We start from the raw sequence: 23,895 nt of genomic DNA, 5'->3' as shown, positions 1-23,895 counted from the left end.
AGATACTGGAGACTAAAAGAGGTATCAATTTAATGATTCAGCATTCATATTGATTTGTTAAGTCCTATCTTCTATTTATAATTCCACCATCACCTTTGATCTTTCCATACCTCTCATTGGGGTTGTTTGGGCTATGGCAATTCTAAATTTTTGATATTGGAAGGGTCTGTCACTAATATGGGGTACAGAGATGGAACTGTCTGATATTCTGGGGAGACTGGGCTAGGTGTCAGGACTTATCCAGCCCAGAGACCCATCTGGAGGTTGTAGGTTTCTGGAAAGTTACTCTAGTGACTGGAACCAGTAAATAGGACCTTCGATATGGTTACTTCAGTTAAGGTGAGACCTACTTCAATTAGGATGGATCTTAATCCTATTACTGGAGTCCTTTATAACTGGAATGAAATTCAGACACAGAAAGTGAAAGGACAGGAAGCAAGGAGCTGAAATTCAGCTGAACCCAGAAGACAATGGAGAGACCAGGAGAGGCCTCCTTGTGCTTTACTACATAAAAGAGAAACCGAAGACCAACGACTGTGGACAGCCAGACTCCGAACATTGTGGTTTTGGGGGAGAAAGCATCGACTTGGTGATGCCTTGATTTGGACATTTTCTCAGCCTCAAAACAGTGAGCCATTAAATTCCCATTGTTTAAGCCATGTCTTTGCATGTCAAGGAATGTAAAAGATACAATGCAGAAACAAAACCCAACGTGAATGGCCACAGACATACAAAAGGCTGCTGGATCTTTCTGGTAATTAGGTAAATGCAAATTAAAATCACAATGAAATACAACGACATGTTTTTGGTTCTTTGAAAGTCTGATGACATCAAGTGTGTTGAAGATGGAGAGAAAGGGAATTAATTCACTGCTGGTGGGAGAGCACATTGGTAAAATCCTTTTGCAGAGGAATTTGGCATATTTAATAAAGTTGAAGATGCACAATTACTTGACACTAAAAATTTTTTTTTTGCTATTTAATCCTAGGTTTATTCAATACAATTATTTCATTTTACACAACAAAGTACAAATACAACATTATCTAAAATGCTACTGAATTACAAATCTCAAAACAGAAACTTTATAGTACTTATCGTACAATGAGAGCCATAAAAGCAATAAACGCTGTGCAAAGTTAACCTGAAGACCACCAGGACTAACAACTGCAGTGGGTGGCTCTGTGGTGATGTTGCTGAGCTGGCTCTAAAGTTGCTTACCAGTTTCAGAGAGGAAGTATGGAGTGTGTGTTCACAACAACAAATGCAGGGGGAGGCCCTTCTTGAGGTGTTCTGATCTTAGGGGTTGGAAAAGGACTTGAAGCGGAGGGACTCTGGACAGGGTCGAGAGGAAGGGCAGTTGTGTGAATGAGAAATGTGCCACCACTTGGAGGCTGGTGGCAGCATTCTCCTGGGAGGACAGCCTAAGCAGTGGGGCAGCACAGCTGTGGCAGTGAATTGCTGTGTTTCAGTGCCTTCTTGGCTTCACCTGTAATCTCAAGTTCAACATAGGCATAGCTTTGGGTTTAGATGGGGATGCATCTTTTACACAGGCATGTCAATCATTTAATTTTGCCATAGGTAGAAAATATTTCCACGATCTGATCCTTGTTCACATTCCAGGATTCCAGGCGAGCCTCTTAATGTGCATTTTGGTGGGTTTAAAAGAAGGACACTGTCTTTTCTTTTCCTTTTCATCTCTTTTGGGTGGTTTGGATTTGGAGTGGGAATGGTTCCTACTGTCATGTCTGTGCCAAGAAGGACTTGGAGAGCCCAAAGAATTGATGGAGCTGGAGCCGAAGATGTGCTGTACCTTCCCCAGTGGACTGAGGCCTTAAGGAGCTGGAACCACTGCTTGAGCCCATGCTGGTGCTAGAGCCAGAGCTGGAGATCGAGCTGGAGCCAGACCTGGTAGCAGTACTGCTGCTACCACAGGAAGCGCTGAGCCTCTTTGGAGTTTTATCCCTTCCATGATCCTTGCAACTCCTTGGAGATCCTTTATCTTTAGAGCAATCCTTGGGCTTCTCCTCAGAACAGTCTTTGAGTTTGGTAGGAGAAGGAGCCAACTCTCCAGTCCAGGCAAACGGCCATAATTGCTTCCCTGTCTTAGGCTAGTGGGAAACCCCAAGGGCAGATGCCAGGCTCCTGCTCCTCAGCGCCTGGTGGAAATAGCTGGGCCTGCCACAGAGCACACGGGGGAAGGAACACCCTTCCTAGACCCAGCAAATTTATTCCTAGATGTATGTCTTGGAACAGTGGTTCAGAACTGTGGTCTTCAGATCACCATTGTAAACCTCACTTAAGATTTGTTAGAAATGCAAATTCTTGATCCCCAATCCCAGGCCTACTGGATCAGACACTCTGGGGCTGGGATTCAGAAATTAATGTTTTAACAAACCTTTCCTGTGATTCTGAGGCATTCTTTTTTTTTTTCTTAAGTGTTTATTACAATTCATTTAACTTTTAAACTTCATTAAGATGTGTAATATGGCAATTTTACTGGGATTAAACCTACCTAGAATATGATTGCTTGCTGGGGCTTAGCAACAGAGTCTAGTTCACTAGACAGCACTAACTACTTTATTGAATAAATACCAAGCAAAACACATTCAAATACTTTCTAAAAGGAAAAAATCAATTTAAAAGACCTTTCTAAATTCAGGCTAATGACAAACACAATAAAGACAGATATGCTAATTTAGGATAACTAGCTGATTTTATACAGTACTTATATCTTTTAGTCCATAGTATATTATTAAATGATAAAGAACATCTAACACAACCATTTCTACAGAACTAGGAGATTTATTTCTAAGGCAGAAAGGTTTTACAGCTGATATTTTTTATACCCTACCCCAATAGTCTAATTCTGAAGAAGAAAAAGCCAATAACTATCCTCACAAGGATATAATGTTGTTTTGCTATCAAAATCTGTATTTCTGATCTGGTATAAGCATTGAGACAAGATTAAAATATTCCTAAAGAAAGAAGCACATGCACATTGTGATTGTGTATTCAGCAAGCGCTGCATTCAAAACTATCTCATCCCAGGAATTAGATAACGTCAGCCATGTTCATTAGTTTTTCCTCCACTGTAGTACCGTAGAAAGTCTCTAGGTCCCAAAGCATCCTCTACTGATTCTCTGAAGTCTCCTTCAATAACAAATTAATAGCCACACCTTTCCTCACAAATTGACCCCTTCTCCCAATTTTACTTGCTCTTTACTCAAACAGTATGCTGTTTTGCTTACAATTCCACATCCTGAATTACACCAGTGCCACTTCTGAGCACCATCTCATCATCAACAGTAGCTACACACCCTTGTGAATATAATTTTCACAGTTGGTAGGTAGGTCATAGTTTATAACCAAAGACACTTGTTGCACATCTACTCTATGAGCCAACAAGTCAGTAGTGATCAGAACACGGATTTACCACTCTCAGAATTCCCTCATGATAACATCGCTTTCCTTCTGGTCCATATCACCATGCAGTGCAGAGACTGTGAGGTCTCTGGTATGCATTTTTGCAGTAAGACAGTCCACCTTGCACCTTGTATCGAGAAAAATAACAGCCTGAGTAATGGCCAACTTCTTGTACAAGTCACACAATGCATCCAACTTCCATTCCACTCTTTCGAATTTTGTGATGAAACTGCTTGTTCCTTCAAGGGTCAATTCTTCCTTCTTCATCAGAATTTGAATTGGATCTGTCATGAACTTTTTGGCCACTTCCAACACATCAGTTGACATTGTGGCAGAAAGCAACACAAACTGAATATTTGTTTTTAATTTTTGGAAAATCTCGTAGATTTGATCTTTAACCCCTCAGCTCAATGTTTCATCTGTTTCATCCAAAACAATCATTTTGATCCATTTTGAAGAAAGCGATCTTCTGTTTAACGTATCAGATACTCTCTCTGGAGTACCAAGAACAATATGTGGTGCATCAACCTGCAGTTTTAAAATTTCATTTTGAATGAAGGTTCCACCAAAAACAGGCAGAAGTTGCTTCTATTTAGTCTCTAGGAGCCAGAACTACCTCTTGGATCTGTTGAGCCAGTTCTCTGGTAGGGGCATGGGTTAGTTTGCAAGCTGATGGAAGGCAATATACCAGAACTGGAACAGGTTTTAAAAAGGGGAATTCAGTAAGTTACAAGTTTAAGGTGAAGTGAAAGGAAGTGCAAGTGTCCAAATTAAGGCACCAACAAGAGGTTGCCTTCACTCAAGAAAGGCTGATTGTTCTGGAACACCTCTGTTAGCTGAGAAGTCATGTGGCTGCCATCTGCTGGTCCCTTCCTCCCGGGCTCCATAACTTTCAGTCCCTGTCTGTGTAGAGGCTCCTCACTTTGCTTCTCCAGGACTGGCTTTCATCTCTTGGCTTCCCTTGGCTCCTCGCAGGTTCTCGCTTGCTTAACATCTCATGGAAATGTCTGCTAGGCTCCATCCATCTCCAAACATCTGTGTCTCTATTCTCTGAAGCAAGTGTTCTCCAAGTCTAAATCTGCTCTCTCTGTTGGCTCTGAGGCTTCTGTTGTTTCTGTAGACTCTGAAGTTTCTGTCCAAATGTTTCCTCTTTTAAAGGATTCCAGTAAACTACTCAAGACCCGTCTGGAATGGATGGAGTCACATCTCCATGTAATCAAAAGATCACACCTGCAATTGTGTGTGTCACATCTCCATGGAGAGAATCTAATCAAAAGTTTCCAACCTACAGTATTGAATCTGGATTAAAAAGAAACGGCCGCTCACACAAGATTGGATCAGGATTAAAACATGGCTTTTCTGGGGTTATATAGTACTTTCAAACCAGCACAGGGCCGATACTAGCATTTGGGTCTCCTCGAACTCAATTTTCAACTGTTGCAAAGGTAAATAGCAAATGTGGCTGTCAGTCCAGTGCCGGAGTGAGCTTGAGCCATCACATCATCACCTTCAATACAGGGAATAATAACTCTTTGTTGAATAGCTGAAGACTTCTCAAACCATAAGCAAAGGCACCCTGAAGAAGAAATTCCTTTAAATTCATTTCATCAAAGTTACCAACAATGCCATTCCAGGTGCCCTCCATGAAACCATCAGGGTCCATCCCTTCTGGGTAGCTGAGTTCTCCTGCGCAAGCCGGTGTGACCGACACGGGGAAGAGGCCTGGGGAATATGCCAAGTCCTGCTGGACCCTCGTCCTTGGTCAGTGCTATCCACCTTATGACAGCGGCGGGTGAATGCCACTGCCACCCTTCCCCCATCAGCAACCCAGGAACTCAACTCCGCTGCTGGTCACACATCAAACATGGCCCCAGGTTACGTAGAATAGAATGCGGCCTGCGCCATGGTTTTAATTGAACTGTCTGCTGTGTTGTGCACGGGAAGAAGGGGAGGGAACAGACATTTTGGACCATGCTGTTGTAATCCCTGGCGCGCCATAAATGATCTGAAGAACCACTAAGCACTCGGCTACAAAGCTGTGATGCATTCTGAAGTCTGCGAACCATTGGCCTAAAGAAATGCTTGCCTGTCAGCATGAGGCGCCAACTCAGTGTTCACAGCAGTGTTCAGCGTGCGGGCCGTTTGAATAAGGGAGGGTAGCAATTTCAGGGTGTTACGATACAGAATAAAAAACTATATATTCATGCCAAACAACACTACATGGCAGTTAAAATGCATCACTTAGAGTTATGAGTATTGAACTAAATAAATCTGTAACACATGAGCGAATAAAAGTTCAGAATGATATATTCAGTATGGTATAATTTCAATAAAATAAAAATCTTGCCCAATAATATTTTGTCTAAGAATATATACTTATGTTATAAAAGTATAAATACATAAAAAAGAATGATAAATACTGAATTAAGAATATTATGTTGGAAGTTAAACATGGAGTTACATATGACCCAGAAATTCCACTACGAGGTATATAACCTCAAAAACTGAAAACAGGGACTCCGACAGATACTTGTATACCAATGCTTATAGCAGCATTATTTACAATTTGCAAAAGTGGAAACAACTCAGGTGCCCATCAACAGGTGAGTGGATAAACAAAATGCAGTATAAAAACACAATAGAATATTATTCATCCATAAAAAGGAATGAAGTTCTGCTAAAATGTGGATGAACCTTGAAAATGTTGTACTAAGTGAAAGAGGTCAGAAATAAAAGGACAAATATTGTACGATTCCATTTTTATAAAATATCTAAAATAGGCAAATTCATGGAGATGAAATGTAAATTAGAGGTTATTTGAGCCTGGAGGGAGGGGAAGTAGGGAGAGATTACTTAATGGGTGCAAAGTTTCTAATTCAGATGATGAAAAACTTTTGGAAATAGATAGGGGTGACGATTACTCAACATTGTAAACATAATTAACACCTCTGAATTGTGCACTTAAAAGTGATTAAATGGCAAATTTTATGTTATATATGTATATTTTAGCACAATAACGTAAAAAAAGAAAAAATTGGATGACAGGCACCGTGCCCTTTTTTTGAAAACAAAGACAGATATGCAGTATAGGCTTTAAAAAAGCTGCAAATTTCAGGCTCAACAACTGCAAACAAAACAAAAACCAAGCAAACAAAAAACTGAAAAAACAAACCACAAAACAACAAAGGAAGAATAATGTATTAGGAATGTGGTGGGGAGGACAATCTGTTGTCTTTGGAAATGTTTTATTCTTAGGCTGGGTCTTCATTATATTACATGATACATATATGTATATATATATATATATATATTTTTTTTTTTGGTGCATGGTCTGGAAATCGAATCCCAGCCTCCCACATGGAAGGCGAGCATTCTACCACTGAACCACCTGTGCTCCCTACATGATAAATTTTTGACACTTTTTTTCTTGACTTGTTTTGTAGTAAAATAAATAAAAAACTTATATGAGTTAATTTCAGAAATAATCTCTGACAAATTATTCTCTTGTGCCGTTTTCTTTCTGTGGTAGTTACGTTCAGGTGTCAACTTGGCCAGGTGAACATGCCTAGTTCTGTTGCTGTGGACATGAGCCAATGGTACGTGAACCTCATCTGTTCCTGATTACATCTGCAGTCGGCTAGGAGACATGCCTGCCGCCATGAATGATGTTTGGAGTTAATTGGTTGGTACTTAAATGAGAGAGCTCAACTTAGTACAGCCCAAGCAGCTCAGCATACCTCATCTCAGCACTTGCAGCTCAGCCCAGCCCAGCCCAGGCCTTTGGAGATGCAGAAAGAAATCACCCCGTGGAAAACTGTTGGAACCCAGAGGCCTGGAGAGAAGGCCAGCAGAGGCCATCCTGAGCCTTCCCACGTAAGAAAGAACCTCAGTGGAAAGTTAGCTGCCTTTCCTCTGAAGAACCAACAAAATAAATCCTCTTTTATTAAAAGCCAATCTGTCTCTGGTGTGTTGCATTCCGGCAGCTAGCAAACTAGAACACTTTCCTAGTATAAAAATATATGAAGAGCTATATTTTTCCAGCCCCTACGGCTCTTTAACAGTAAAATTTAGTATGTAATTAACAAATTGGATCCAAGGCTCATAGGTCTCATATATTTAGTGAGTAACTTTTACTTATTTTTATACATTCTTTTACTTTGTTTTTGCATGACATTTCTTATTAGCTTCATGCTTTTTTTTATACTGAGTTCGAATTAGGTTGCCAGAGGGAATGTTACAAAATAGAATTTTTAGAAATATTTCACAGCTATTAATAAAGTATAAATAATTTTAAACTTTAAAATAGTTGCAAGAATAGTACAAGGAACTCCTGTATTCCCTAAACCTGATTCCCCAATTGCTAGCATGTCATCACATTTCTTATTATTTTCTTTCTCTATAAATACATTATTTTTTCCTGAACTATCTGAGAGTAATGCCAGATTACCCCTAAATACTTCAGTGCCTATTTCCTAAAGACTGGGACACTCTTCTACATAATGACAGTATAACCCATCAAACAGGAAATTAACATTGACTACCACAGCAACTTTTAATCCATAAATCATTCGAATTCAGTGATTGTCCCTATAAAGTTCTTTATAGATCCACGATCATATGTTGCATTTAATTGTCATGTTTTATTAGTTTCCTTCTCTCTGGGGCAGTTCCTAGTCTTTCTTTGTTTTCACTACTCTGACATTTAATGGACAGCCAAATACTTGGCAGAATTCCATCAGCTTGGGTTTGTCTGATGTTTCCTCATGATTGGACTCAGGATATGCATATTCGGCAGGAAAACCACAGAAGTGATGGTGCATTCTTCTCATTGCATCCTATCAGAAGGCACGTGATGTTGATTTGTTCTATTACTGGTGAAGTTGAGTTTTATCATTTGGTAAGATGATGCCTCCCAGGCTTTCCAAGGTAAAGTTACTGAATAAGTATTTTATCTGGTGATATTTTGAAACTATGTTAAGATCCTGTTCCTGATCAAACAATTACCCATTTGTATTCATATCTATTTTTTCTTTTATTGAATTTGTGATACATCCTAAAATATGGAGACACCTTGAAAATGTTATGCTAAGTGAAAGAAGCCAGACATAAAAGTACAGATATTGTATGAATCCACTTTTATGACAATCATTCCCTCATTATTCCTTCTATATTTATTAGTTGACATCCTACTGTAAGGTATAGTAATATTTCCCCCATTTACTCATTTATTTATATTAACATAGATTCATTGGTTCCTATTTTACTCAATGGATTATAATCATTTGCTATCATTTTTAATTCTCAAATTGTCCTAGATTTAGCCCTGGGAACCCCTAGCTGCTCCTGTGCCTTCCTTCATCATTCTTTGAGAATCTCCATATCCCTTCATAAATTCCTTTTTGCATGAACTGGTCAGAGTGTAAGTTGTTTCTTGCAATTAAGACTACTGAATATTACAGGTGATATTGTGCCAAACCTTGAACAGCAATCAATAAGCTGTTCACGGGTTTTGTAAATGCATTTTATTTCAGTCTGACGAGCAGCACAGCGCTCATATAAAAATCAAACTCCTGGTGACTGAGGGAACTTCTGAAGAAGACGGCAGAGTAGGGAGCTCAGGACTCACTCTTCCTCCCCAAACAGGTAATGGACAAGCAGAAACTGTCTGAAGTACGGTGCTGGGGCTCTGGAGGCAAGGGGAGCACTGTGTACCATCCAGGGAAGAGTGGGGTGAAGAGGCTGAAAAACAGCAATGAAAAACTATGAGTAACTCACTCCATGGTGGCTGCTCGTGCCTACCCCCACTTCCCAGATGAGCTGCCTCAGGTTCAGTCCCTGGCTGGCTGCTGTGAAGGGAGAGGGACATGGAAACCCTATTCCCCACGAACGGGAGGAGAGCGGCAGGGTGGGCACGGCTGAATACGGATCATGGATTTTGACTGGCAAATTTAGATTGCTGGGTTCTGGCTCTGAACCACTGTTGCTAGCCTGCCCCAGACGGGGACTGCTGTGGCCATTGTTTCAACACCGCCCCCGACAGGGGTGAAGGCAGTGGAGGTTTAAAGACTGCAGGGCCTCCTTAGGGCTGCAGGCAAGAGTGTGCTGAGACTCATCGTCTGGGCAGGCCAGGCCAGGAAAGCACAGCTTGGGGAGTAGTCAAAAAGGCTGTTTGGCATCTTTCCTGACTCTCTCCCCAGGGCTCTTAGGCAGTCAAAGATGGAAAATGCCAATTATCTACACCTATGATCAGGAGGATCTAATTGAGGAGACAGGAAGAAAAAGCACATATTCAGACGTTGTCAAAGGACAAATCAGAATCTTACAGTGATCTTGAAGTTTGATTTTAATGATCTCCCAAGTTTTGCAGGACTTGCCTTTCTTTCCTTCCATCTATTCATCCATGAATTCATACCAACAGTCAGAAAGGAAACATTTTTGAGGGCCTAGTTTGTACCACCAATTTTACCCCAGAGTGTTGGAAAATGCACATTAGAAAATGATTATAATCTCAAACTGATTAGAAACTCATCTGGTAGCAACCCACTTTGGGAGGAACAAATTGGAAAAAAGAACCTTTATGGGCTATGATTCTCCACATGTCTCTTGTGTTTCTCCACCTCTTCTGTGCAGGGGCACTGATAGCTTTTATTCCAGATTATCTTCTCAAGATTGTCCAGCAAACAGCCTGGGAAGATCATCTCCCTTTGGGACAGAGGGGAGGCTTTTTTGTTGCTCAGGACAATAAAGATAACGCCTCCTCCATGAAAAAGGTTGGGGCAGGTTTGCCAGCTGCCGCCTTTAAAACACTGAGAGGTTTCCTAAACTCAAGCTTCCTTGGCTGTGTCAAAATCTCACTGAGTCCACAGCATCTACCTAGGCTGACCATGTTATTCCTATGGAACTTGGGTTAAGGGGCAAGAAAAAGTAATGCATACCTGAAGCTCATGCTATTCATCATTTTATTAGAAAAATCAACGATACTGTTGGCAAGGGTATGAGAAAACGGTGACTTTGTTGCTGGGCTCATAACCTGATAAAACCTCTTGGGCAATATGGCAATCTCTGTCAAAATGGAAACTGTGCATGATTCAGGAATTTAGCCTAAAGATATATAGTCTAAGTGTGCAAAGATAGAAATACAGAGATATTAATTGTAGCAATAATTATTAAGTAAGTGCTAATATTAATAACAATTATCCTAGTTTGCCAGGGCTTCTATGACAAACATCAGAAAGTACTTGCCTTAAACAACCGGAAATTATTGTCTCACTGTTTTGGAAGTTAGAAGTCCAACATTTAAGGGATTGGCAGAGCTTGCTTTCTCCTGTAGTCTGTAGCAGTCCAGTAATCCTCCACCGCATGGCCATCTCTCTCTCCTTGTTTCTGCTCCTCTAGTTTCTGCTGACTTCTGGTTTCTTCTGTAGCCAGTTTCTGTTTAGCCATATTGGATTAAGGCCAGCCCTCATTCAGTTTGGCCACACCTTCAATAACAGTAGCATCCTCAAAGATCCCGTTTATATATGGGTTCATATCCATAGAAGCAGGGGTTAGCACTTACCAGTGTCTTTTGTTGGGGACATGATTCAATCCCCAACAATAATTAAAATTTATTAAGCTTTTGTTAGGTCTAAAGCACTCTTCTTAGTAATTTAGATGAGGAAATGGAGACAAAGAAAGGTAAAGTAACTTGCCCAAAGTTACACAGCTAAGTAAGATTGTTACTAAACAAATCATGTATGTTCACAAAATAAAATAAAATGCAGTTAAATGAGGTAGGTGTATTTGTAGATACTGAAAAAGCAAAAGGCAGAACAGTGTCTTGTTTTAGGCTTCTATTAGTGCAAGAAGAGTATAGGGTTTATTCATTTTTTTGTATATCCAGATAACATGTTCATAAAGAGAAAAGAAAAGAAATAACAGTGATTGCCACTGGAGAAAGTTAAAGGTGAAGGAGGTTTGATTTTCACTATTTATGTTTTGTAACATTTACATTTTTGCCATATACATGTATTATTTTAAAACCTTTTTAAAATTAAGGTTATGCAATTTAATAAGCCAAACTCTCGATCTTGAGGCTGGCCCTTATGAAACTTACTTCTGTAATGCTAAGCTAAGCCTACTTATAAACACACCTAAGAGTTACCCCCAGAAAACCTCTTTTGTTGCTCAAATGTGGCCTCTGTCTAAGCCAAACTCTGCAAATAAACTTAATACCCTCTGCCCTACATGGGACATGACTTTCTGGGATATAAGTCTCCCTGGCAACATGGAATGTAAACCCCAGGGATGAGCCTGGCCCTGGCATCATGGGATGGAGAATGCCTTCTTGACCAAAAGGCAAAAAAGAAATGTAAAAAAAAACAAGTTTCGGTGGCTAAGAGATTTCAAATAGAATTTAGAGGTCATTCTGGAGGTTACCTTTATGCAGCCTTCAGCCAGATATTACAAATTGCCATGGTATACCAAGCCCCAACCAATAGTATTCCTGAAAACTCTAGAGAAAACCCAGGTTTTAGGGTCCCTAAGTTTTACTTAGTAAGTTTATTTTTCAGGAAATTAAAGACTCCAGATTGATCCTATGTCAGATATGCCCTGAAACTTAGAGGTACCAATCTTTCCCAGACGATCAACCAGTTGCATTCCTCTACCCCATGATGTTGATACCCCTTTTCAACATAAAGAAGTTAGAAAGGTCATTGGCCAAATATCCTTGAAGACTGAGAGAGTGATCCAATGAGAGGGAGGAGTTGTAATAGAGAAGTTACAATTTTAAAAAGAGCATGACAACTGAATCATTATATAGATATTTCATTTTAGTTTCTAGTGTATTAGAACAGCCAGAAGGAAATACCTGAAACTGTAGAACCGTAACCCACACTATGTAATTTGTCTGTAACTACTTGCTAAACTCTACTTTAAAATGCATCATTTTTCTGTATATATGTTGCATTTCGCAATAAAAAAATGTTGAAGAATTAAGGATATGCAATGCACCATATTAGCATAATAAAGAACAAACACCCCTTGGTCATCCCAAGAGATGCATAAAAAGCATTTGGTAAAATTCAACAACTGTGCATTATAAAAGTACTCAATAAACTGCGAAAAGGAGGGAACTCCTCAATCTGATAAAAGGCATCTATGAAAAACCCACAGCTAATATCATACTTATTAGTGAAAGACTGTATACTTTCCCCCTAAGATCAAGAACAAGGTAAGGATGCCCACTCTTACTACTTTTATTAAACATGGTACTAAAGATTCTAGCCAGGAGCAAGAAAATGAAATAAAATGCATTCAGATTGGAAAAAGAAGTAAATTTATCTCTATTTGCAGGTGACATGATCTTCTATGTAGAAAATCCTAAGGAATCTGCCATTCAAAACCTACTGATACCGATAAACAAGTTCAGTAAAACAAAATGTCCAAAAACTTGGTTCATATTATAGGTAAAAAACTGATATGTCATTGTGTTTTAAAAATTTTTTTATTGGAGACTTTGAAGTTTATAGAAAAATCATGAAGAGTATATAGAGTTCCAATATACTTTCCCTCACATGCATTTTTTCCTATTTATAACACTTTGCATTGTGATATCTATGTTATAATTGTTGAAACAATATTATTATAATTATACTATTAAAACAATCTATAGTTTACATTGGTACTCACCATTTTGTACAGACCTATGGTTTTTTTAAAAAAAATTATTATAGTAACATATATATGCAGCCTAAAATTTTCACTTTGAACTACATTCAAATATATACTTCTGTGGTGTTGATTACATTTACAACTAATACCATAACTTTTCCATCACTACGAAGCAGGAGCTCTGGACTAGTTAAGTACTAAATCCCCATTGCCTACCTCTACCTTGGCCCCTAATAACCTGTATTCCAGTTCTGATGCTATGAATTTGCTTCTTTGAAAAATCTCCTATCAGTGATATCACATAATATTTGTCCTTCTGTGTCTGGCTTATTTCACTCAATATGATATCTTCAAGTTTCAATCATATTGTGCCATTTGTCAGAACTTCATTCTTTTTATAGCTGAATCATATTAATATTTTGGATAAAATTTGAATAAATGTCAAATTTTGTTTGTCCATTCATCTGATGGACTCTTGGGTTGTGTGCTGTTTTGAAAATGTTATGTACCCCAGAAAAACCATGTTTTTTTATCTTGATCCAATTTTGTGGTGGCAGCCATGCTGTGTTAATCCTGATTCAATATTGTAGAGTGGGATCTCTTGGTTAGATTGTTTCCATGGAGATGTGACACACTCAATTGTTGTGTGATCTTTTGATTAGATGGAGATGTGACTCCACTCAGGATGGGTCTTGATTAGTTTACTGGACTCCTTTAAAGGAGGAAACATTTTGGAGAAAGTTCAGAGCTGTCAGACACAGACATTTGGAGATGTTTGGAGTGCTGACATAGAGAGCGATACCTAGACACAGACATTTGGAGATGCAGAACCCAGCAGATATCACCATGTGCCTTCCCATGAGAAGCTAAGCAAGCCAGAACTCAGAGCTGTGTTGTGGGGAACAAGAAGAGGCAATTCCTGCTGATCTAGTAATATGCATACAATATATAGTTATATTGGTTGAAAATAAGGTACCAGAAAGAAGAACATTAAGGGAAGGTTTTAAATACCAGATATTCTCCCCCTAAAAATCTTGTGAGTCCTCTACTAATACATCAGTTGTTAATCTGGGTATAAGAAGGGTCCACACAGCCATGCATAAGTTTCCAGTAGGACAAAATTAAAAAAAATAAATTATTAACTGAAAAAATCAACAAATGAAATAAAAATTAACATAGATAATCAGTAATTCACAATATCATCACATAGTTGCATATTCATCATTTCTTAGAACATTTGCATCCATTCAGAAAAAGAAATAAAAAGACAATAGCAAAAGAAATAAAACGAAAACAGAAAAAAAAAAGATTATACCTACCATACCCCTTACCCCTCGCTTTCGCTGATCACTAGCATTTCAAACTAAATTTATTTTAACATTTGTTCCCCCTATTATTTATTTTTATTCCATATGTTCTACTCGTCTGTTGACAAGGTAGATTAAAGGAGCATCAGACACAAGGTTTTCACAATCCCACAGTCACATTGTGAAAGCTATATCATTATACAACCATCATCAAGAAACATGGCTACTGGAACACAGCTCTACATTTTCAGGCAGTTCCCTCCAGCCTCTCCATTACATCTTGAATAACAAGGTGATATCTACTTAATGCATAAGAATAACCTCCAGGATAACCTCTAGACTCTGTTTGGAGCCTCTCAGCCATTGACACTTTGTCTCATTTCACTGTTTCCCATTTTGGTTGAGAAGGTTTTCTCAATCCCTTGATGCTGAGTCTCAGCTCATTCCAGAATTTCTGTCCCACATTACCAGGAAGGTCCACACCCCTGGGAGTCATGTTCCACGTAGACAGCGGGAGGGTAGTGAGACTGCTCGTTGTGTTGGCTGGAGAGAGAGGCCACATCTGAGCAACCAAAGAGGCTCTCTTGGGGGTGACTCTTAGGCCTAAATTTTAAGCAGACTTGACCTATCCTTTATGGGGTTAAGTTTCATATGAACAAACCCCAAGACTGGGGGCTCAGCCTATAGCTTTGAGTAGGACAAGATTTTAACAATATTTTTTGTTTAAATTGAGGTCTTATTACAACATTTTGGGTGACTCCTATTTCCCAGGGACTTAGGATTCCTAACCAATGTGGCTGCACAGGCCAGTACCAGAGCCAATTGACCTCATTTTCCTCATTTTGTGTGGTGTTGGGCCCAGGCAACAACAAATTATTATCATTTCCTTTTTTTGGCTGCAAATCAGTGGGTTTTCTAAAAAAAACATTTTCTTATTGTGAAATAAAACATATGTACAAAAAACCAATACATTTTAAAGCATATTTTAACTAGTAGTTATAGAACAGATTTCAAAGTTTGGTATGGGTTACAGTTTCAACAATTTTTGCTTTTTCTTCTAGCTGTTTCAAGACACCAGAGACCAAAATATCAATATAATGATTGTGCAGTCATATTCATTTATAAGCTGTATCTTCTCTGTTACATTACTCTTTTTTTATTGTTTTTTTGTGATAAATAATATGAATACAAAAAAGCAACAAATTTCAAAGTACATCACAACAAATAGGTGTAGAGCAGGTTTCAGAGTTTGGTATGGGTTACAATTCCACAATTTTAGGTTTCTACTTCTAGCTTCTCTAAGATTCAGGAGATGAAAAGAAATAACAATATAATGATTCAGCAGTCATACTCATTTGTTAAACCCTATGTTCCCTGCATAATGCCACCATCTACTTTTATCTTTCTCCCACGTTTTAGGGGTATTCTAACTTTTTCATGTTGGAAAGGGCTGTCAATAATATGAGATAGAAGGATGGAACTAGTTGACACTCTAGAAAGGCTGGCCCCTCTGCATTTCAGGACTTATCTGGTCCAGGGACCCATCTGGAGATTGTAGGTTTTTGGAAAGTTACCCTAGTGAATGGAACCTTTGTAGAATCTTGTACAATGCCGTAGGTATTCTCCAGAATTTGCAGGAATGGTTTTGGTTGGGTTTGGCAAGTTATGATAGGTAGCAATGTCTAACTGAAGCTCACATGAGAGTGACATCCAGAGTAGCCTCTTGACTCTATTTGAACTCTCTCAGCCACTGATACCTTATTTGTTACACTTCTTTCCCCCCTTTTGAGGGAATGGCATTGTTGATCCCATGGTGCCAGGGCCAGCTCACCCTTGGGAGTCATCTCCCATGCCGCCAGGGAGACATGTCCATGTAGGGGAAGGGCAATGGTTTCACTGGAGAGCTGGACTTAGAACAGAAAGGCCACATCTGAGCAACCAAAGAGGTCCTCTGAACCTTGAGTAGGACATGAGATTTTGTTGGTTTGTCCAGAGTGATGCCCTGATAAATCCCAGAGTGATTTGATCAGTGAATAAAAAAGTATTTGCAAAGTCCCCTTCGGGTAGTGGTGAGAACAGGGGAAAATTCAACCTCCCCAAGTTGAATTCTTGATATTCTCACAAGCAGTGTGGACAACCAAAGCTATAGGCTGAGCCCCCAGTCTTGGGGTTTGTTCATATGAAACTTAAGCCCACAAAGGATAGGTCAAGCCTACTTAAAATTAGGCCTAAGAGTCACCCCCAGGAGAACCTCTTTTGTTGCTCAGATGTGGCCTCTCTCTCCAGCCAGCACAACAAACAAACTCACCACCCTCCCCCTGTCTACTTGGGACACGACTCCCAGGGATGTGGATCTCCCTGGCAATGTGGGACAGAAATCCTAGAATGAGCTGAGACTCGGCACCAAGGGATTGAGAAAAACTTCTCGACCAAAAGGGCGAAGAATGAAATGAGACAAAGTGTCAATGGCTGTGAGATTCCAAACAGAGTCGAGAGGTTATCCTGGAGGTTATTCTTAAGTAGATATCACCTTGTATTCAAGATGTAATGGAGAGACTGGAGGGAACTGCCTGAAAATGTAGAGCTGTGTTCCAGTAGCCATGTTTCTTGAAGATGATTGTATAATGATATAGCTTTCACAATGTGGCTATGTGATTGTGAAAACCTTGTATCTGATGCTCCTGTATCTACCTTGTCAACGGACGAGTAGAACTGTGGAATACAAATAAATAATAGGGGGAAGAATTTAATTTTTAATTAAATAAATTAACAAATTAATTAACAAATTAATTTAGTTTGAAATGCTAGGGATCAATGAAAGGGAGGGATAAGGGATATGGTATGTGTAATTTTTTTTTTCTGTTTTCGTTTTATTTCTTTTTCTGAATAGAAGTAAATGTTCCAAGAAATGATCATCATGATGAATATGCAACTATGTGATGATATTGTGAATTACTGATTATATATGTAGAATGGAATGATCTACATATAGGAATGTTTGCATTTATTTGGTGTTTTCTTGGTATTTAAAAAAATAAAATAAAATAAAAAGCAGTCCCTGGAAGTGACTCTTAGGCATACCTTTGGGTAGGCTGAGTCTCCATTACATCATGAGCTTCCCAAGGACAAGCCTCAAGATCAAGGTCTTGGCCTACTGACTTGGGTGTCCCTAAGGTCTGACACTGTATCAGGGTTTCCACAATGGTAAAGTTTAATAGTTTCATATTTTTTCTCCCATCCCTCAAGGGATCTTGCCAATACTTTTTGATTGTCTGCTTAACATACTCTTGGAGGTACCCAGGCATTACCTTAAACTATACAGGATTAAAAGTTCTCCTTCTTATGAGACAAAGTGTCAATGGCTGAGAGATTCCAAACAGAGTCAAGAGGCTATCCTGGAGGTTATTCTTATGCATTAAATAGATATCATCTTGTTAGTCAAGATGTAATGGAGAGGATGGAGGGAACTGCCTGAAAATGTAGAGCTGTGTTCCAGTAGCCATGTTTCTTGATGATGATTGAATAATGATATAGTTTTCACAATGTGACTGCGTGATTGTGAAAACCTTGTGTCTGGTGCTCCTTTTATCAACCCTGTCAACAGACGAGCAGAACATATGGAATAAAAATAAATAACAGGGGAACAAATGTTAAATTTAGTTTGAAATGTTAGTGATCGATGAAAGGGAGGGGTAAGGGTATGGTATGTATAATTTTTTTTTCTGTTTTCATTTTATTTTTCTGTTGTCTTTTTATTTCTTTTTCTGAATTGATGCAAATGTTCTAAGAAATGATCATGATGATGAATATGTAACTATGTGATGATATTGTGAATTACTGATTATATATGTAGAACAGAATGATCATATATTAAGAATGTTTGTGTTCCTTTCTTGTAATTTTTTTTAATTCATAAAAATTAAAAAAAAAATAAATTAAAAAAAAAAAAAGTTCTCCTTCTTATTCTGGGTCCCTGTGTTTGGATTGTTTAAGTGATCTATCCAGACAGGTAGAGTTAGATTATGTGCTACAGAAAATGTAGGTTCTGGACAAAATAAACTCATCTTCCTTTGGTCTCAAAGAATAGTGAAATTCTAAAATACAGACAATATCTCCCTTATCCTTGTATTCTGAATTACCTTAATCTTGACCTGATCAGCTTCATTCTTATCTCTAAATACCAGGTTATACATATATAAAATAGCCTCTCAAAATCCAGAAGTAACAATTACCTCTCCAGACTAAATGTGACTGCTATAAGAGCTTACAATCTAAGCCTCAGTTTTCTTACAAATATTTTCTAAATAAGATCATACAATATTTTCTCTTTTGTTTTTGGCTTATTTGCCTCACCAAATGTCCCACAGGTTCACTCACATCGTTGCATGTCTTACAACTTCATTCTTTTTTGTAGCAGCGCATTATTTGATCATATGTGTACACCATCATTCACCAATCTACTTCTCAGTCCATGCATCTTTCAGCCACTTGCATCTACTGGGCCTCACGTATAATGCCCAAAGTCAATAGCCCATCAATACTCTCAATTGTAAATAATTTCATTGTTCCCAAGAGAAAAATAACCAACAAACACACCTGTACCAAATAAAAAATCCAAACCTCCCCCTAAATCTTGTCCTTCCCCCCATTATGCACCCTTGGTATTGCTTTGCGACTGTGGATATTTTCCTGTTAAGCATAACCCATAGCATGCAATAGCATTTTTCTGCCATACCCCCAAATTATACACCCTTTGTACAAGATTCATATTTTTGCAGCATAGCTCATGCAAGATCTTTTTATATTTGTAGTGTTAATTGGTGAGGCACATGAGTTTATACAACCCATTTCAATCATGTTCACCTTCAATAGGGTAATATTATTTATAGACCCACTAGTGAACTGCCTTCACTTCTATCTATTCCCATACAATTAAGTTCAACCTCATTAGCTAATTGTTCACTCATCTCAAGCTCTGTGTATCTCTACATCCTCTACATTCTGTATTATAAGCCTCTGGGTTTACCTTTACTATGTTCATAAAAACGAAACCATACACTATCTATCCTTTCATGTCTGGCTTATTTCATTCAGTGTTATGTCCTCGAGGCTCGTCCATCTTGTCATGTGCCTCAGAATGCCATTTTGTCTTACTGCTGCATAATATTCCATTGCATGTGTATACCACATTTTATTAATCTACTCATCTGTTGATGGTATTTGGGTTGTTTCCATGTATTGGTGGTTGTGAATAATGCTGCCATGAATATTGGTGTGCAAATCTTTGTGTCACTGTTTTCAGCTCTTCTGGGTATACACTGAGTAGTGGTATTGCCAGGTCATAGGGCAAATTGATATTTAGTTTTCTGAGGAACTGCCAAACTGTCTTCCACAGCAACTGTACCCTTATACATTCCCACAAGCAATGCTTAATTGTCCCAATTTCTCCACATCCTCTTCAACATTTGTAGTTTCTTGTTTGTTTAATACCAGCCATTCTTATAGGTGTGCAGTGGTATCTCATTGTAGTCTTGAGCTGCATTTCCTTTATAGCCAGTGAAAATGAACATCTCTTCATGCGCTTTTGAGCCATCTGTATTTGCTCTTCAGAAAAATGTCTTTTTATATCTTTAGCCCATTTTATAGTTGGGTTGCTTGTTCTTTTGTTGTTGAGTTATATGATTTCTTTCTGTATACAGGATATCAAGTCTTTGTTTGATGTGTGATTTCCAAATATTTTCTCCTATTGAATTGGCTGCCTCTTTACTTTTTGACAAAGTCCTTTGAGGCAGAAAAGCATTTGATTTTGAGGAGTTCCCATTTATCTGTGTTTTCCTTTGTTGTGGTGCAGGTATATGCACAGGCCAGGAACTCTACGCTGGTGCCTGTGAGTGTGAGGTGCAGGTCACTGGGTTGTGGACATATGGTCTGGGGACCATTGGGGCAAGGTGCAGCTCAGGCCTTGGAGTGCAGGAACAGGGTGTGGCATGTGGGACACAGAGGTGGGCATGACAGGAGGCAGGTGGGGGGCTGAGCAGCTGTGCTGAGGCTGTTCTGTGGGCAGGATGCAGGTGGATGTGTGAAGTTGTGGGTTGGGGGTGTCAGGGTGTGGGGTACAGGGTACAGAAGTTGGGGCACAGGGCAGTTGGGGTGCAGGTGTTTCCTTGCACTATGGGAATTGTCCAGGGGGGCTGAGATGTGAATATGCAAATGAGTGGGGTATAGGTCATGAAGTTGTGGGATGTGTGTTAGGGTTGAATGTGGATAGGTGGGCAGGGTGCTGGTGCAGGTCCACAGGTGCAGGGGTGGGATGGGCTAGTGGTGCCCACTTGTAGAGCAGAGGCTATGTGGCACAGATGTGCCTGAGAGCATCTGCCAAGTGTGGGAGAAGGCACTTGTGCCATGGTATGGGGCAAGTGTGTGGATGTGTGAGGGACAGGGTGGGTGTGGTACAGGCATCAAGAGGTCCATGCCCAGATATGTGGATGCCTGGATATGTGGATGCCCAGCAAGGAAAATATGACTGTGCTGGTGTGTGGACCCGGGGGTCAGGGCCCTGGTTTGTGTGGGTCTATGAAGCAAGGGCAGCAGGGAGGGATTTTGCCTGCATCAGCTGTGAATGGGTGTGGCCCAGATGTGCAGGTTGGCTCTTGCCCAGAGAATAAGGGGGTGGGGCACGAGTGGGCATGCATCTGGGGGACCTGATGCTGATGTGCATGTAGGTAGAGTTGGGGTGGTTCGTGCAAGGTTGAGTGACTGTATGGACTGCGTATAGGTGTAGCCTGGGTATAGAGGTGAGTGCTTGCAGCCTGAATGCTCAGTAACCACCTGCAGGGGGCAGGGAGCAGGCGATGGGAGTTGAGGGGCTGGCTACAGGTACTCAGGTCTAAGGAGGGGCAGGGCGAGACTGTGCACTGGGTGTGAGAGGTAGGTCAGACTGGGTCAGGCTTGTGTGCAAGCACGGGATGTGTGTGTGTGGGGCGGGGATGCACGGGGAGCGTGGTTGGGGCGGGAGTGCTTGGAGCATGGTGGGGAGCGGGTAATGGGGTACAGGTATGTGGGGTGTTGGGGGAATTGTGGGTTGCCAGGCAGGGGCGGCACACATGAGGGTAGTGCATTCAAAGAACACAGCTTGGCTTACTTCCTTGTCCCTGTCTCCCTATCTGTGCAATCCTAAAGACTCTGGGCTTCTATTTGGAAAGGGGTGAGTTAGGCTGCTTGCACTAGCTGGACGGTCTTTAGATTCTCTGCTTCTCATTTTTGCTTTTTCACCCAGAGCCTCTCTATATGGTGTAGAAGACCCACCCAAGTCATTTACACCCTGGAAATGCTGTTCTAGTCTTTCTTCTGTCACTTCTCTAGCTGTTCCTTGGAGCAGGGGTGAACTCAACCTATCCTATTCTGTCATCTTACTGGAACCAGCAGTGGACTTTCTGACTTGTGTTCTCAGGGCTTCGATTGGCTCAGCCATCAGCATTTCAATGGGGGCAGGTGCAGCAGCTCATGGTGTTGTAGTAACATGAGTTAAGGACTGATAGAACCTCTTAGTTCACTGCTGTAAAGACTTCTTATTATCTTTTACCTTTTCCTTTAATGAAACATTTATTCTTTCAATGACGCCTGCACCTGTGGGATTGTAGGGCAGATGGAACAACTGTCTGATGTCCTGATCCGTGGCCCAGGATTGAATTATTTGTCCAGTAAAAGGAGTCTCCCAATCACTGTCTGTCTGGGTAGGTATGCTATACAGAGTGCTCACCCTTTCCAAGCAGCATATGGCGGTCCACTCATTCACCTTCCCCGCTAAGAAAATTGACAAAAGTCCTGTAGCTGTGCCTGTGGCAGTAAAAACATACCTTGCCCGCTCTGAGAGTGGAAGGGGCTGATGTAATCCACTTGCCAGCAGGTCATAGGGATTTGTGACTGGCCAATGTGTTTTACCTGCTGTGGTAGCCACATGGTCACCACAGGGAGCATGAAGGGCACTCTAGTGATGTCTATAGCTGCTGGCATGTAATTGGTAGCTGGAACTGCTGGGCCAGGCATCACAGGATTTGATACCCTTGGTGTCTGCTTTTGCAATGAAGCTATTCCACCATTTCCTTGGTTTCAGTTGAATCCATGCAAGTGCATCTGCTTCCAGATTCCCAGGTACTGTGCTGTGAATGTGGGCAGGCACACGATAGATAGTTCCCTTTCATTGTTGGCAGGTGTTTTAGTTTGTTAAAACTGCTGGAATGTAATGTACCAGAAATGGAAAGCTTTTAAAAAGAGAATTCATTAAGTTGCAAGTTTATAGTTCTAAGGCCATTAAAATATATGAACTAAAGCATCCAGAGAAAGATACCTTGATTCAAGGAAACTGATGGGTATGGAACACCTCTGTCAGCTGGGAAAGCACATGGTGACGTCTGCTAACTTTCTTTGTAGGTTTCTGGTTTCAAAAGACTTCCCCAGGGGCATTTTCCTTCTACATCTCCAAAGATCTCTGGCTGTGTGGGCTTTGAAGCTTTTTCCAAAATGGTTCTCTCTTAAAGGGCTCCAGTAAGCAACCTCCCTTTGAATGGATGGAGACACATCTCCATGGAAACCTCCTAATCCAAAGGTCCCACCCACAACTGGGTGGGTCACATCTCCATGGAAACAAACTTAATAAAAAAGATCCCACCCAGTAATATTGAATAGGGATTAAAAAACATCCCTGAGTACACAACAGTTTCAAACCAGCACAGCAGGCATCCCAGATGCCTTTCCATAATTTTTGTCCCCAGAGGGGGTGACCTGTGACCGTCCATTGTTCCTGCTTCCAGGTTGCCATACAAGCTATAAGGCCCTTGTAAGCAGCCCAGCTGTCGGTATAGATCATTAGTGCATCCCCTGGTTCATGCACGATTACAGTCCTTACCACTCTAACCAGTCTCCCACAGTATGGTGTCAGCAGTGGGTTGTACTGTCACAGCTGTCCATGTGGGAGCCTAACTGCTAGCAGATCTGTCAGGGTACCAAGCAGGTTTGGGAACGGTACCTGTGCCCTGTATAGTGCGCATTTTAACAGCTATTTCAGTTGCAGTGACTTTAGCCATTGAATCTCCTATATAGGACACCATTCCAAGAATTGTATGCATTTATGCACTCAGAGGGCTACTATTGAAAATGTTGTGCTGTAGCAGGTAGGCTTTCCATTTGGTCAATGTGCCCAGTCGGGCACTGCCAGAGCATGGCTTAAAAGTTTATCAGTTCACCACCCATGAATAGGGATAGTCATTTTCAAGGTGACTGGGCTTCTTTGCACCAGTTCCTTAACTTGCAATAAGGCATTGTATGCAGTACATAATTCTTTTCTAAGGGACTGTATCTCAGTTCTACTCCTTTCCATAATTGTGACCAAAAGCCAAGGGAAATTTGTTTAGTATTTTGCCTCTGCCACAGATACCCCTCCCCCCAAAGCCACTATCAGAGCTGACTACATCCAGTTCACCAGGCAGGTCTGGATCTACGCGTTCCCCGCCCC

General features: G+C 40.4%; 2 pseudogenes; both read right to left on the bottom strand.

Annotated features, from left to right (window-relative positions):
• Positions 1-1,421: 1,421 nt before the first annotated feature.
• LOC143645797 (uncharacterized) lies at positions 1,422-2,783 on the bottom strand (annotated as a pseudogene).
• Positions 2,784-3,051: 268 nt separating this feature from the next.
• On the bottom strand, positions 3,052-22,430 carry LOC143645796 (eukaryotic initiation factor 4A-II-like; annotated as a pseudogene).
• Between the last annotated feature and the right edge of the window lie 1,465 nt (positions 22,431-23,895).

Source organism: Tamandua tetradactyla, chromosome 9 (genome assembly GCF_023851605.1).
Source record: "Tamandua tetradactyla isolate mTamTet1 chromosome 9, mTamTet1.pri, whole genome shotgun sequence".
NCBI classification, from domain to species: domain Eukaryota; kingdom Metazoa; phylum Chordata; class Mammalia; order Pilosa; family Myrmecophagidae; genus Tamandua; species Tamandua tetradactyla.
Note: the sequence above shows the minus strand (reverse complement) of the source record. Positions and strands in the feature narration are given on the sequence as shown.